This window comes from Lynx rufus, unplaced genomic scaffold (genome assembly GCF_022079265.1).
Source record: "Lynx rufus isolate CCGP_SWC_20201006 ecotype Redwood Valley unplaced genomic scaffold, mLynRuf1.p SCAF_16, whole genome shotgun sequence".
NCBI lineage: Eukaryota > Metazoa > Chordata > Mammalia > Carnivora > Felidae > Lynx > Lynx rufus.
The window spans coordinates 50,567,451-50,581,985 of NW_025814830.1; the positions used below are offsets into that span (position 1 = coordinate 50,567,451).

The 14,535-nt window shown below is 36.3% G+C and overlaps 1 pseudogene; it reads left to right on the plus strand.

Moving 5' to 3' along the window:
• The first annotated feature begins 2,081 nt into the window (after nt 1-2,081).
• On the plus strand, nt 2,082-2,457 carry LOC124510735 (multifunctional methyltransferase subunit TRM112-like protein; annotated as a pseudogene).
• The last annotated feature ends 12,078 nt before the right edge of the window (nt 2,458-14,535 follow it).

Below are 14,535 nucleotides of genomic sequence, written 5' to 3' on the forward strand. Positions count from 1 at the left end.
TCCTCTTCACTCCTTGTATTGGAGTTATTTCCTTTTGTCTATATATGTTTCTTTCTTTCCCACTTCTTAACTCTTGACCTATCCAACTCTGACTCATCATTCAAGTTTCTTCTTTTGAGTTATGGCTTTCTCAGGGAAGCTTCTCTTTCCTCCATAGCTAAGTTAAATTCTATCCAGAAAATAAATAATCCAATTTAAAAATAGACCAAAATGCTTAACAAAGAATATATACAGATGGCAAATAAGTCCATGAAAATATGCTCCCCATCATATGTCATCAGGACAATGCAGATTAAAACAACAATGAAATACCACTATACACTTACTAGAATGGAAAAAATCTGAAACACTGACAATGCCCAGTGCTGGCAAGGATGTAGAGCAACGGGAACTCTCATTCAGTGCTGATGAGAACGCAAGATGGTACGGCCATTTTGGAAGATAGTTTGGCAATTTCTCACAAAACTAAACATATTCTTACTTCATGATGCATCAATCTTGCTCCTTGGTATTAACCTAAAGGACTTGAAAGCATATCCACATAAAAACGTGCACATAGATGTTTATAAAAGTTTTCTTCACAGTTGCCAAAAATTGGAATCAGCCATATTATCCTTCAGTAGATTAATGGATAAATAAACGATAAACCCAGACACTGGAATATTATCCAGCACTAAAACAATGAACTATGAAGCCATGAAAAGATACGGAGAAATCTTAATGCAATCACCAAGGGAAAGAAACCAGTCTGAAAAGTCTACATACTGTATGATTCCAACTATATGACACTCAGGAAAATGCAAAATTGTAGAGACAGTAAAAAGATCAGTGGTTGCCAGGAGGGGGGAGGTGGGAGGGGTGAATAGGAGGAGCACAGAATTTTTAAGGCACAGAAAATGTTTTGTGTGATACTATAATGATGGATATATGTCATTATATATTTATATAACCCCACAGAATGTAGAAGGAAGAATAAGTGAACTTGATAGATCAGTAGAAATTATCCACTCTGAAAAATAGAGAAAAAAAATATTGAAGAAGAAGAAAAAGAAATACATTGTAAAACATCAGCCATACCAACATACATACAATGGGAGACAGAAGGAGGCAGATTTTCTTTTTAAGAAATAATGATTGAACACTTTCCAATTTTTATAAAAACACTGATCTACACATCTAAGAAGCTGAACAAACTCTAAGTATGTTGTAAATGAAGAGATCCACATTGAGAAACATCATAGCCTGATTATAGAAAACCAAAGAAAAAGGGAAAATTTTGAAAGTAGCAGGAGAAAAATGACATGATGTCAAGGAGACCAGGACAAGGCCAGGTGTCCAGCCAGCCAGAGATGTGTCACTGGTCTGGTAACCCAGAGACACTCTGGTCCTGGTCCCCAGTCGTGTTGGTTGCGGGTCTGATGTGTAGGCCACTTTTATATTATTTCCCCCATGCCCCATCCACCACCAGCTTGGGATCATATTGTGGGGCTTGGGGCAGAGTTCAGGACACTGGTAGTGAAGACAGGGTCATCCTGGCCACAGCCCCATGCTACTGCAAAAGCAGCTCCCCTCCCAAAGACACAGATTAACAATAAACTTCTTATCAGAAACTATGGAGGCCAGAAGGCAGGAGGGTGACATTTAAAATGCTTTAAGAAAAAGCTGTCAACCACTAATTTTATATTCAGCAACACTATCCTTCACAAAATTAATAGAAAGAATGGCATTCCCGGATAAACAAAGAGAATTAAGAGAATTTGTTGCTAACAGGTCTATATTACAAGTACTAATAAAGGAAGCCTTTCAGGCTAAAAGGAGATGATGTCAGTTATTTGAATGCACAAAATGAAAATCACTGGAAATGGGAAATATGTAGGTCAATGTAAAATATTAATGTTATATTAATTATACATAAATAAATAAATAAATATATTGTACACTCTATTGTATCTTGTTTTGAATTGTTTACATTGCATAAAGCAATAATTATAACACTGTATTGCTGCATTTTAACATATATTGATGCAATGTATACAATAAGAGAAGTACAAAAAGGGGATAGGAGTGTATGTTTTGGTGACATGAAGCTGCTCACCCACAACCTGTTGAGCTCGCATGTGCGGGGGGTGGGGCCCCATGGCTTCCCTCTGCGCCTCCAGGCCACCGAGGTCCGCATCAACCCCGTGGAGTCAACCCCAACTTTGTGGCATGTATGATAACAAGGTGGAGTGGGCAGCGCTTCTGTAGGCAGCGGATACCTTGCACCTGGTCGAAGTACCCAAAGAGCCAATTGAAGGGTATGAGCAAGATGAGAAGTTCCTGAGGAAGATGCACCACATGCTGCTGGAGGTGGATGTGCTGGAGGGCACCCCGCAGTGCGCAGAGTCTGGACGTCTGTTTCCCATCAGTCGTGGGATCCCCAGCGTGCTGCTGAGTGAGGAGGAAACCGAGACTTAATGGTGCCAGTTGGCTGGTTTTTCATTCTGTAACTGTGTATCTCTTGATTCAAGGTCATGTGTATCCCAAACCCTTGACCAAGTGATACGTGAAACAGTGTTCTTGAGCTCGATATATGTTTTTTCTCATTAAAGGTTCAAAACCAAAAAAAAAAAAAAAAGAGCCTGTATTAATCTGAAATAGATTGTGATAAATTGAGATGCATATAAGAATTGTTATAGCAACCACTAAGAAAACAACTAAAAAATATGGTACAAAGTCTATAGGGAATTTAAATAGAAACCTGAAATATTTATGTAATACACTAGGAGGCAGTAAAGGAGGAACCCAGGAACAAAGAAGGCAGGGGACATAAAAACCAAGGAGGAAAATGACCTATATAAATACAATCATATAAATAAATTAGATTGACATGAATAGTTTAAATATCCTAATCAAAAGGCAGAGATTATCACATTGGAATTTTTTTTAAAGCCAGAGCCAATGGTATGCCACCTGTGGAAAACACATCTTAAATTCAGACATGAATAGGCAGAAAGTAAAGGATAGAACAAGATTTACAATGCTAAGTAACAATTGAGCTAGAGTGGCTATATTAATCTATGACAAAATAAACTTTGAAACAAGAAATATTACTAGAGATGAAAAGGGTCAATATAAACCATAAAGATATAACAATTACAGGTTTATATGCAACTATTTACAAAGCCTCAAAATACATGAATCAAAAAATGATGGAATTGATGGAGAAATAGACAATGTAACAACTAGAGATTTCAATAACTCTCAGTAATTGACAAAACACTACACAGATATTCAGTAATGATATAGAAGACTTGGACAATACTATCAACCAACTTAACATATTTAGAACACATTATCCAGTTATTAAGGGATGCACATTCCTTTTAAGCAGACATGGAACATTCTCCAAGGTAGTCTATACGTTAGGCATAAAACAAGGCTCAATAACTCCAATGGACTGAAATCATACAAAGCATATTCTCTAACCACAACAGAACTAAATTAGAAATCAATAACAGAAAGAAATCTGGAAAAACCCAGTTATTTGGAATTTAAATAACATACTTCCATATAATTAATGGCTCAAAGAAATAGTCACAAGGGTAGTTATAAAGTACTTTGAACTGAATGAAAACAAAAGCACAATACATCAAAGTTTATGAAATGCAGTTTGAACCAGCATTAAATGCCTATATCAGAAAAGAAGAAAAGTCTCAAATTAATAATTGGCATCTACATTAAGAAAGTAAGAAAAGAAGAGTAAAATAAATGACAGGAGGGGCGCCTGGGTGGCGCAGTCGGTTAAGCGTCCGACTTCAGCCAGGTCACGATCTCGCGGTCTGTGAGTTCGAGCCCCGCGTCAGGCTCTGGGCTGATGGCTCAGAGCCTGGAGCCTGTTTCCGATTCTGTGTCTCCCTCTCTCTCTGCCCCTCCCCCGTTCATGCTCTGTCTCTCTCTGTCCCAAAAATAAATAAACGTTGAAAAAAAAAAAAAAAAATAAATGACAGGAAACAGAAAACAATGAAATCAAAAGTTAGTTCTTTGAAAAGATCAACAAAATTGACAACCTTGAGCATAACCAATTGAGAAAAGAACAGAGAAAAAGAAAACAAGCAAAATCAAGAGGAAAAGAGGGTACATATTACTAACTCTACAAAAAATAAAAGAATTATAATATTATGAGTAACTTTAGACCAAAGAAAATAGACAACATGGATAAAATTAACAGATTCTTAAAAAGAAATTCCAAAAACTCATTCAAAAAGAAAAATAAAATTCTGAATAGACCTATAACAAGTAAAGAAATTGAATTCATAATTAAAATCTTCATACAAAGAAAACTCAACTTGGCTTCACTGGTGAATATGATCAAATACTTAAAGAAGAAATATTACCAATTCTTCACAAATTGGCTCAAGATACAGAGAAGAAGGAAGCATTCCCCACCTCATTCTATGAAGACAAAATTACCCTGATAACAAAGGCAAAGACATTACAACAAAAGAAAACTAAAGACCATTATCCATCATAAACATAAATATAAAAATCTTAAACATAACATTATCAAATTAAATTTACAACATATCAGCAAATTACATACTACACCAAGTATATTCTTACCCTGTGGTTTACCCAAGAATGCAATAAAGAGCATATATGAAAAATATACAGCTTCTATCATATTGAAGGGTAAAAGACTGATTCTCCCCTAAGATCATGAATTAGGCATGAATGTCTGCTTTCAACAAATCTATTTAACATAATACTGGATAGTCTAGATAGTAAAATAAAGTTCCTCAAAAAAAAAAAAAAGAATAAAAGAAAAAAGGCATTAAAATTGGAAATAAACAAATATAACTGTTTTTTTGACAAATGACATGATACTATATGTAGAAGATACCAAGCAATAAAAAAAGAAAACTTAACATTATATTATATTACAATATAATATCTAACAAGTTTATAAAGGTCACAGGATCTAAGATCAGCATACAAGTATCAGTTGTATTTCTATGTACTAGTAATGAAGAATTCAAAAATGAAATTAAGAGAACAATTCCATTCACAATAGTATCTAAAAATAATACAATAATGGAATAGAATACAGAGTGCAGAAATAGACCCACTGATTTTCAACCAAGTATGGCCCACTGATTTTCAACCAAGATGCAAAAGTAATTAAACGGAGAAAGGATATCCTATTAAATGAATGGCACTGGAACAAATGGAACTCATAGCAAAAAAAAAAAAAAAGAAAAAAAATCACACTTTATACAAGAATAATTAACTCATTGGGAAATCATAGATCTAAATGTAAAATGTTCCTGGGGTGCCTGGGTGGTTCAGTCCGTTAAGTGTCCAACTTGGGCTCAGGTCATGATTTTGCGGTTCGTGAGTTTGAGCCCCGAGACGGGCTCTGTGCTGACAGCTTGGAGCCTGGAGCCTGCTTCGGATTCTGTGTCTCCCTCTCTCTCTGTTCCTCCCCCACTCACACTCTGTCTGACTCTCTCTCAAAAATAAATGAAGATTAAAAAAAAACCTTTTTTTAATGTAAAATGTTCAAGGGAGTTCAAGGGATTTGGAGTCTGATTCAAGAAAAAGACACGACTGTGAGAGGCAGAACACATACACTTTATTGAGTGGAGGTTGGATAGGATTGCGTAAAAAAAATTTCTCACAGTATGAAACCATCCAGAGGTTGGCTATCAATCAGATGGGAGAAGGGCAAGGGAACCGTTGAAGAAGAAGAGAATCAGAGAGGGTGGATGCATGCCTAGCTGCTGTCACTCAGCCGTGTAGCAGAGTTTCTTGGTCAGAGAGCTCCTTGGGGATTTATACCTTTTCTAATGTTCAGCAGATGCTGGGTGAGGTTTCATAAGGTATGCACAGTCAGCAATCTCTACATATGCTTGTTTAGGGATATTTTTAAAAATATCAGGGTGTGTAAAAACTTACACTGATGGGCTTTGGAACTACTAAGGCTCAGCCTGCAGTGAAGAAATAAACAACCTAGGGGACCAATAAACAGAAACCATCTTTGGGTCATTTATATAACAAATGTTAACCTATAAATTTTTAGAAGAAAATATTGGAGAAAATCTTTGTGACTCAGATTTATGCAAAGAGTTCTTAGACATGACACTGAAAGCAAGATCCATTAAAAATAATTTGGTAGGTTGAACATTAAAACATTTGTTCTATGAAGGACTCTATTAATGGAATGAAAATACAAACTACAGACCAGGAGAAAACATTGGCAAATCACACAACCTGGAAAGTTGGTGTATCTATAATATAGAGAGAATTCTCTAAACTCAGTAAGAAATGAAAAAAAATTCAAACAGAAAATGGACAAAGAGTTGATGAGAAACTTCATAAAAACAGAGAAACAGCAAGCAGGCACACGTTCAACTTTACTAGCTATTGGGCAAAGACAAACTAAAGCCAGAATGAGATACCACTGCACACCTATTAGAATGGCTACAATTAATGCTGACCATACCAAGTGCTCACAAAAATGTGGAACAGTTGGACCTCTTACATAGTGCTGGCTGGAATGCAAAATGGGAGAGCCGCTCTGAAAAAACAGCACGGCAGTTTCTTAGAAAGTTAAAGATACACTACCATACAATTGAGAAATCACACTCCTGGGTGTTGATCCTAGAAATATAAAAACATGTTCATACAAGAATGTGGACATGAATGTTCACAGCAGCTTTACTTGTAATAGCCCCAAATGGAAACAATCTAAATGTTCTTCAATGGACAAATGGAAAAACAAACTATGTACATCCGTACGATGAAAAATTACTCAGCAATAAAAGTAAAGAACCTACCAACCCAAGCAACAGCATGGACGGATCTCAGGAGCATTATATTAAGTAAAAGAAGCCAGACACAAAGACGACGTGTTGTGAAATGCCAGAAAATGTAATTTATAGAGGCCAGATTATAAATTTATAGAAATGTAATTTATAGAAATGCCAGATTAGTTATTGCACAGAGCTGAAGTTGTAATGAGGATTAACTGCAAATGTGCATGAGGGACCTTTGAGGGGTGACACAAATGGATTATGGTAATAACTGCACGACTCTATAAACTTACTGAGAATCTTTCAATTGTATGTTTCCAATGGGTGAATTATTCCTAAGTAAAGTTGTTTTTCAAAAAGCATAATTGGCTGTATAAAATATGACAATGTAGAATAAGATTTATAATATATGTAAAACTAAAGTTTTAACTCACAATAGCACAAGGATAGGAAGAAGAGAAATGGAAGTATACTCTCGTAAAGTTCTCAGACGTCAAATGGCGTAATATCACAAGAAAGCAGACTGTGATAAGTTAAAGATCTATATTATAAACCCCCAAGTTGAAATAACAAAACAAAGAGCTAACTATAATATGCTAACAAAGGGAACAAAATGGAATCATACCCCCCCCACACACAAAAAACTCAATCCAAAAGAAAGCAGAAGACAAAAAAAAAAAGGAACAAAAATAGATAAGACAAAGAGAAAAGAAATAGCAAGATTATAGATTTAAATTTAACCATATTAATAATCATATTAGATGTAAATTGCTTACATACAGCAACTAAAAAGCACAGACTCTCAGAATAGATTTAAAAAAAAACCAAGACTCAGGTATTTGCTGCCCACAAGAAAAGCACTTCAAATATTAAGACACAGATAGGTAAAAGTAAAAGGATACTACCACTAATGAAAAAAAATGTAGGGTAGATCTATTAAAATCAGACAAAGTATATTTTAAAAGAAAGAATATTACCAAAGGTAAATAAAATCATTTCATAATAATAAAGGGATCAATTCATGAAGAACTCACGACAATCCTAAACAGTATGCACCTAATAACTGAACTTCAAAATTCATGAAGCAAAAAACCAATCAAGCTACAAAGAGAAACAGACAAGTCCATGATTAAAATGTATTTCAAAACCCATCTAAATAATTTATAGAACAAAGAGAAAATCAGCAAATACACAGAAGATTTGACCAGCAACAAATCAACTTGATGTTAGTGCACCTGTGTGGCTCAGTCAGTTGACTCTTGGTTCTGACTCAGGTCATCATCTCATGGTTGGTGGGACTGAGCCCCACAGCAGGCTCTGTGCTGACAGTGTGGAGCCTGCTTGGGATTCTCTCTCCCCCCTCCCTCTCTCTCTGTCCCCATACCCCCACTTGTTTGTGTACGCTCACGTTTTCTCTCTCTTCGAATAAATAAATAAACTTTAAAAAATCAATAAACAAATCAACTTGATGTAACTGACATCCTCAGAGCACTCTGGCAAAAACAGCAAGATTTCACATTCTTTTTAAGTCCACAGGACATTTACCAAAATAGATCATATTCTGTGTAATGAAATAAGGTTCAATAAATTTAAAATATCTGTGTCATACAAAATACACTCTCCGACCACAATGGAATTCTAATTTTGTTTGAACATAACCATGATAAAAACATTTTAAAATCTAAAACAAGAAAGAAAGAAATGAATAACAGAAAGATATCTAGGGGTGCCTGGGTGGCTCAGTCAGGTGAGCGTCTGACTTCATTCAGCTCAGGTCATGGTCTCACAGTTTGGGTGTTTGAGCCCTGCCTCGGCTCTCTGCTGTCAGTGGAGAGCCCACTTCAGATCCTCTGTGCCCTTGTCTTTACTCCTCCCCTGCTCATGCTCTCTCTCTCTCTCTCTCTCAAAAATGAGTAAACATTAGTTTTTTAAAAAGATAACTAGAGCATCCTCCAGATATGTGAAAACAAAATAAAACACTTAAAAAATAATACATGGCTCAAAGAAGAAATCAGAGAAATTATAAAATTATAAAGTGTTTTGAACTAAATGGAAATGAAAATGTAACTTTTCAAAATTGGTTGGAAATGGGAAAAGGAACTTCAGTGCTTACCTCAACCACAAATTCAAAAATTAGGTCAGAGACCTAAATATAAAACCTAAAGTGTTAAACTTCTAGAAGAAATCATAAGAGAAAATCTTTGTGATCATAGGAAGCATAAGATTTCTTTCACAGGAAACAAAAAGTAGAGACTATGAAAGAACATAAAAAGATAGCCTTCATAAAATAAAAAACATCTGCTGCTCAAAATATAGTTAAGGAAAAGAAAAGATGAGCCCCAGACTGGGAGAAAATATTTGCAAAACAGTATCTGACAAAGGACTCATATTCAGCATATTTAAATAACTCCCAAAACACAACAGTTTTAAAAGCCTGGTTTAAAATACTGAGCAAAATATTTGAACAAACATTTCACCAAAGAAGATATATAGATGACAAAATAGGCACATGAAAAGATGCCCATTATAATTGGTCTCTAGGGAAACGCAAATGAAAACCAAATGAGACACCACAACTTTACTAGAACAGACAATTTTTTTTAGCTATCAGTACTAAGTGCTGGTGAGAATATGGAGCAAATATATGTCTATACAAGGTGATGGTGTGAATAGAAAATGCCATGGCAAACAGTTTGACCGTTTCCTATAAAATCACACACACGATTGCCATATGACCCATCAATTTCAATCCCAGATATTTCCCCAAGAGAAATGAAACATCTGTCCCTCAAAGACCTGTTCACCAATGTTTATGGCAGCCTAATTCATAACGGCCCAAACCAGGAAACAACCTGAATGCCCATCGACCGGTGAATACATAAATGGTGGTGGAGTCTTACGATGAAATACTACAGAGGAATAAGAAGGAAGGAACCACACAGGCAACAGTATCAACAAAGCTCAAGTGCATTATGCTGAGGGAAAAAAAAAAAAAAAGCCAGACACAAAGGTTCTACACAGTATGATTCCATTTATATGATGATCTGGAAAAGGTGAAACTATAGACATCAATCAGATGAATGGTTGTCAGGGGATGGGGTGGAAACAGGGCATCAACTACAGAGGAGATGGAAGAACTTCTTGGGACAATGGAAATACCCTGTTACAGATGTTAGCGGTGGTTACATGATCATGGATGTCAACATACATGAAACATTCTGTCTAAATGAGGTGAATTTTATCGTACATAAATTGTTCTTGACTTCAGAGAAAGAATATAGGGAAGAGGGTATGCAGACTGGGATGCCTGGGCAGCTCAGCCGGTTGGACGGCCAACTTCAGCTCGGATCATGATCTCACAGCTCATGAGTTCAAGCCCCACATGGGGCTCTGCGCTGACAGCTCAAAGCCCAGAGCCTGCTTTGGATTCTGTGTCTCTCTGTCTCTCCCCCCGCTCACATTCTGTCCTTCAAAAATAAACATTAAGAATGAATAAATAAACACATACATACATACATACATACATACATACATAAATACATAAATAAATACTGGCTAACAATTTTCAGTACTTAAAAAAATCATAACTCTTTATTTCAGAAATTTGTTCTAAGATTAGAAGAGGATAAATAAAAATAAATTCACAATTTAAAGCATGCTAAGACTGTGGAAGTGAAAAGGCAACAAGAAAACCTTAAAAAGCTGTGGAGGGAGCAGGGGGTTAGGTATTCGGCAAAAGAAGGTCAACAAAATTACCTGTAAATAGACAATAATTAGATTGATGGGACTTTTTGACAGCAACAGAAGTCTGATGGGATATCCTCAAAGTTTTGTGAAAAAATAACTTCGAATCTAGAAAAATCTATCCACCTGAACTACCATTCAGAGTAAGGGGGATAAAGGATAATTTTTGATAAACAAAGATGGAAAGAACTTAGCACTAACAAACCCCCACTGAAAGACTTAACTAAAGGCTGTAGTACATTTACAAAGTAGGAAATTGAACTCAGAAGGAAGTAGAGAGATGCAAGAAATGATGGTAAGTAGAGAAACTGGCAAGCACATCAATAAACCTAAGAGTAACAACAACAATAACCACAAATGTTGGGGGAATAAAACAAAATGGTGGCATATTACTTAGCAATAAAGAGGAATGAACTATTGATACACTCAACAACACGGAGAGGTCTCAGGTACACTATGCTATGTGAAAAGAGCCAATTTCAGAAGGTCTCATGCTGTATGATCCCATTTATATGACATTCTCAAAGAGAGACAGTTATTGAGATAGAGAACAGATTCGTGGTTGCTGGTGAAAGAGCGGGGTGACAGTAAGACTAAAGGGAGTATCACAAGGGAGATCTTTACGATGGTGGGTCAGTTCCGTATCTTGATTGTGGTGCTGGTCACACAAATCCACACACGTGAGAAAACGACCCAGAACTGCAAACAGACATTGAACCAGTGTCAACTTCCTGTTTTTGATATCGCACTATAGTTACATAACATGTAACTTTTAGGGGCGCCTGGGTGGTTCAGTCAGTTAAACATCTGACTTCGGCTCAGGTCGTGATCTCGCAGTTCGTGGGTTTGAGGCCCATGTCAGGCTCCTGGCTCAGAGCCTGGAGCCTGCTTCGGATTCTGTTTCCCTCTCCTGCTCACACTCTGTCTCTCTCTCTCAAAAACAAATAAACATTAAAAAATTAACGATAAAAAAAGATGTAACTTTTAGAGGGAACGGGTGGGCGATACAGGGATCTCTCTGTACTATCTTTGCAACTTCCTGTGAATCTGTAAGTATTTCAAAAAGTGTTAAAAAAAAAAGTAAGAGGGATCCACTAAATAATAAAAATATGGAAGATGACAGGGGAGATCAGAATAAACCATTTTAAGGTCTTCCTAAGTTCGGGAAGAGGACAAAGACATTCATTAACTTTAAACCTCAGTCAAATATGTCATGAAAAATTTAAGGAAGACGCTAAAAAAAATAGAAAAAGAAAGTATAGTTTGTAAACCAGACAACGATGGGGGAATGATAATAAGGAAAATAATTCAGGAGAAGCAGTGAAAGGAAAAGGAAAAAGAGTAAAGTGTCTTGCTAAAACATATATTCAAAAAAACTATAACTCTAATACTAGTAATAATGAGTCTGAAAACATTTTAAAAAGTAATCCAATCCATAATAATAACAAAAGAATTACAGTATCTGTGAAGCATCTAAATGAAAATTATGTGTGGCCTATGAAGAAAGCTACAAATATTTATCTGGTAAGTTCTGTTAATAGTTATCCAGCCTTGAGAGATAAGGAAAGAAGACTGAGTTCCAAATTTGTCCATGAACAGCATGTGCTTGATAAGGAAGCAAAAGTAACCATCTTGTGTTGGTCTGCAAGCCCTCACTTTTCAGAATGCTGTAGTAGTTTCTAATGCATCGAACGCTGACTGACTAAAATAAAGGATATAAGCCAGTAAGTGCTCTCAGAAAGCGGTGTGAGGAGTAAGCAGTCTGTACACGTTAATCCCTGTTTGCGATGTCACAGGCCCCAGGCGACTGGTGAGTCGAGAGCTCCTACTTCTCCCTGCAGCAGGTGTCAGTTCTGATACGGCCCATGGCTCCATGAACCCTCACCATTGCCCCACGCAGAAGATACTACTATTGTTCTCCTAGAAGATACCTGCTGTTACTTGCAAGTGAGGAAACTGAGGCAGAGAGCGAGGTTACGCAACCTGCCTGAGGTTTTTGGGTTTTGAACTTGAGAAGGCTGGCTCCAGTGCCCATGCTCTAAATGCCTCTGCAACCTAACTTTTATTTTTTTTTAACGTTTATTTATTTTTGAGACAGAGAGAGACAGAGCATGAATGGCGGAGGGTCAGAGAGAGAGGGAGACACAGAATCGGAAGCAGGCTCCAGGCTCTGAGCGGTCAGCACAGAGCCTGACGCCGGGCTCGAACTCACGGACCGCGAGCTCACGACCTGAGCCGAAGTCGGACGCTTAACCGACTGAGCCACCCAGGCGCCCCTGCAATCTAACTTTTAAATAAAAGTGGGAGGATAAATCTGGCTGGTGAAGAAAATACCAGTGGAGTCAGACCAGCCCTAACCGCTATCTCAAGGTGCAATAAACAGTGTGATATCACATGAAAATAGACAAAGGGAATTGATAGAACAGAACCAATAACTGAGAGATGGGATCTACCACGTACATCAATTTAATTAAAGGTGTACCTAAAATCAGATCTAGTGATTTTAATAAATTGTGTCAGCACAAGGAACTGACAACTCCAAGAGGAATGTAAAGATTCACTCCAAGAACTTCTCTTTTTGCCGCACACAAACAGAAATCCCAGCTGGAATAAAGAGTTAAAGGAAACAAGACTGTATCATTAAAAAAAGAGAACAAGTATTATTAAACATTTATCAACCTCTTGAGGTAGGAGGAATGCTTATGTAATAAATCACAAAGGGAATCAGCAACTGAGTTGATAACATAAAAATGTAAATTTTCTATTAACTGAATAAAAACTCAGAAAGAAAATTCAGAGATAAAGGCAAACAAAAAAATTACAACAAACATAATTCAGAATCATACCGAACACAACTGTACTATTATGTCACGGTGCTTTAGATTTGAAGGATTGGTTGGCATCTTTAAAACAGAAAGAATTTTCAGAAATCAAAGAGCAAAATACTCAAACCCCAGAAGAAAAATTGACATATGCAGGAAATCTACAGAAGAGACACTAAAGGTCAAAAAAGTTATTTTTAATTCCGTAAGAGATGCAAATGAAAACAACAGGTTGTTTTACATTTCCCCTTGCTGACAAAGATTGCTTTTTAATAATGGTAGTAAGATTATAATATAGATATAAGCTCAGGCAAGCTTTCTGTAATGCAATTTAGCAAAAACAGTATAGTTACATTGTGTGTGATTTTGAATTAGGTAAGTTAAATAGCAGGATATAAACACCTTAAGAAAATTGTACTTTATCAGTACTGGATGTTGTATGTAAGTGATGAATCACTGAATTGTATATTGCACTGAAACCTGAAACCAATATTGCAGTGTATGTTGGCTAACTAAAATTTAAATGAAAAATTTTAAAAAACTAATTAAAAAAGTGTACTTTATGTGCAAAATTTGAAATAATACAAAGCCCAGCATTTTCAGTTCTTGAAAAACAGCAATATTACAGAGCTTTCCAACCAAGTGAATTGTAAACAGTGAAATAGCATGGCACTTAGGAAGTGGGGACTCCAGAGCCAAGCTGTCTGTGTTTTAATCCTGCTGTTTACAAGCGACACCATTTACAAGCTCTGTAACCTGGACAAGTTGCTTTACCTACTTGTGTCTTGGCTTCTTCATCTATGAAGTGGAAATCATAATAATCACCATCTTATACGACGTCACGAGTATTAAATGAGTTAATATATTTAAAGTACTTAGAACACAGCCTGGCATGTATATTACATAGGGTTTGTTTTGACAGTGAGGATGGGAAGGATGATGATTGATGTTGCCACATGATGGCACCATCTTAGCAGAAAACAAATAGACCCTTTGAGTACCGTCTGTCATTATCCTGGGACCCATATTGCTGCTAAATGCTAAAAGTTCTGCAGATGACTTTAGTGGATACTTATTACTTTACTATAATACACAGTAAAAATAAGTCTATAATAAAAAGTAATTGTTAAACTTGAATGTTAAACTATTTGTATATTTATAAGAATGTTTGTTAA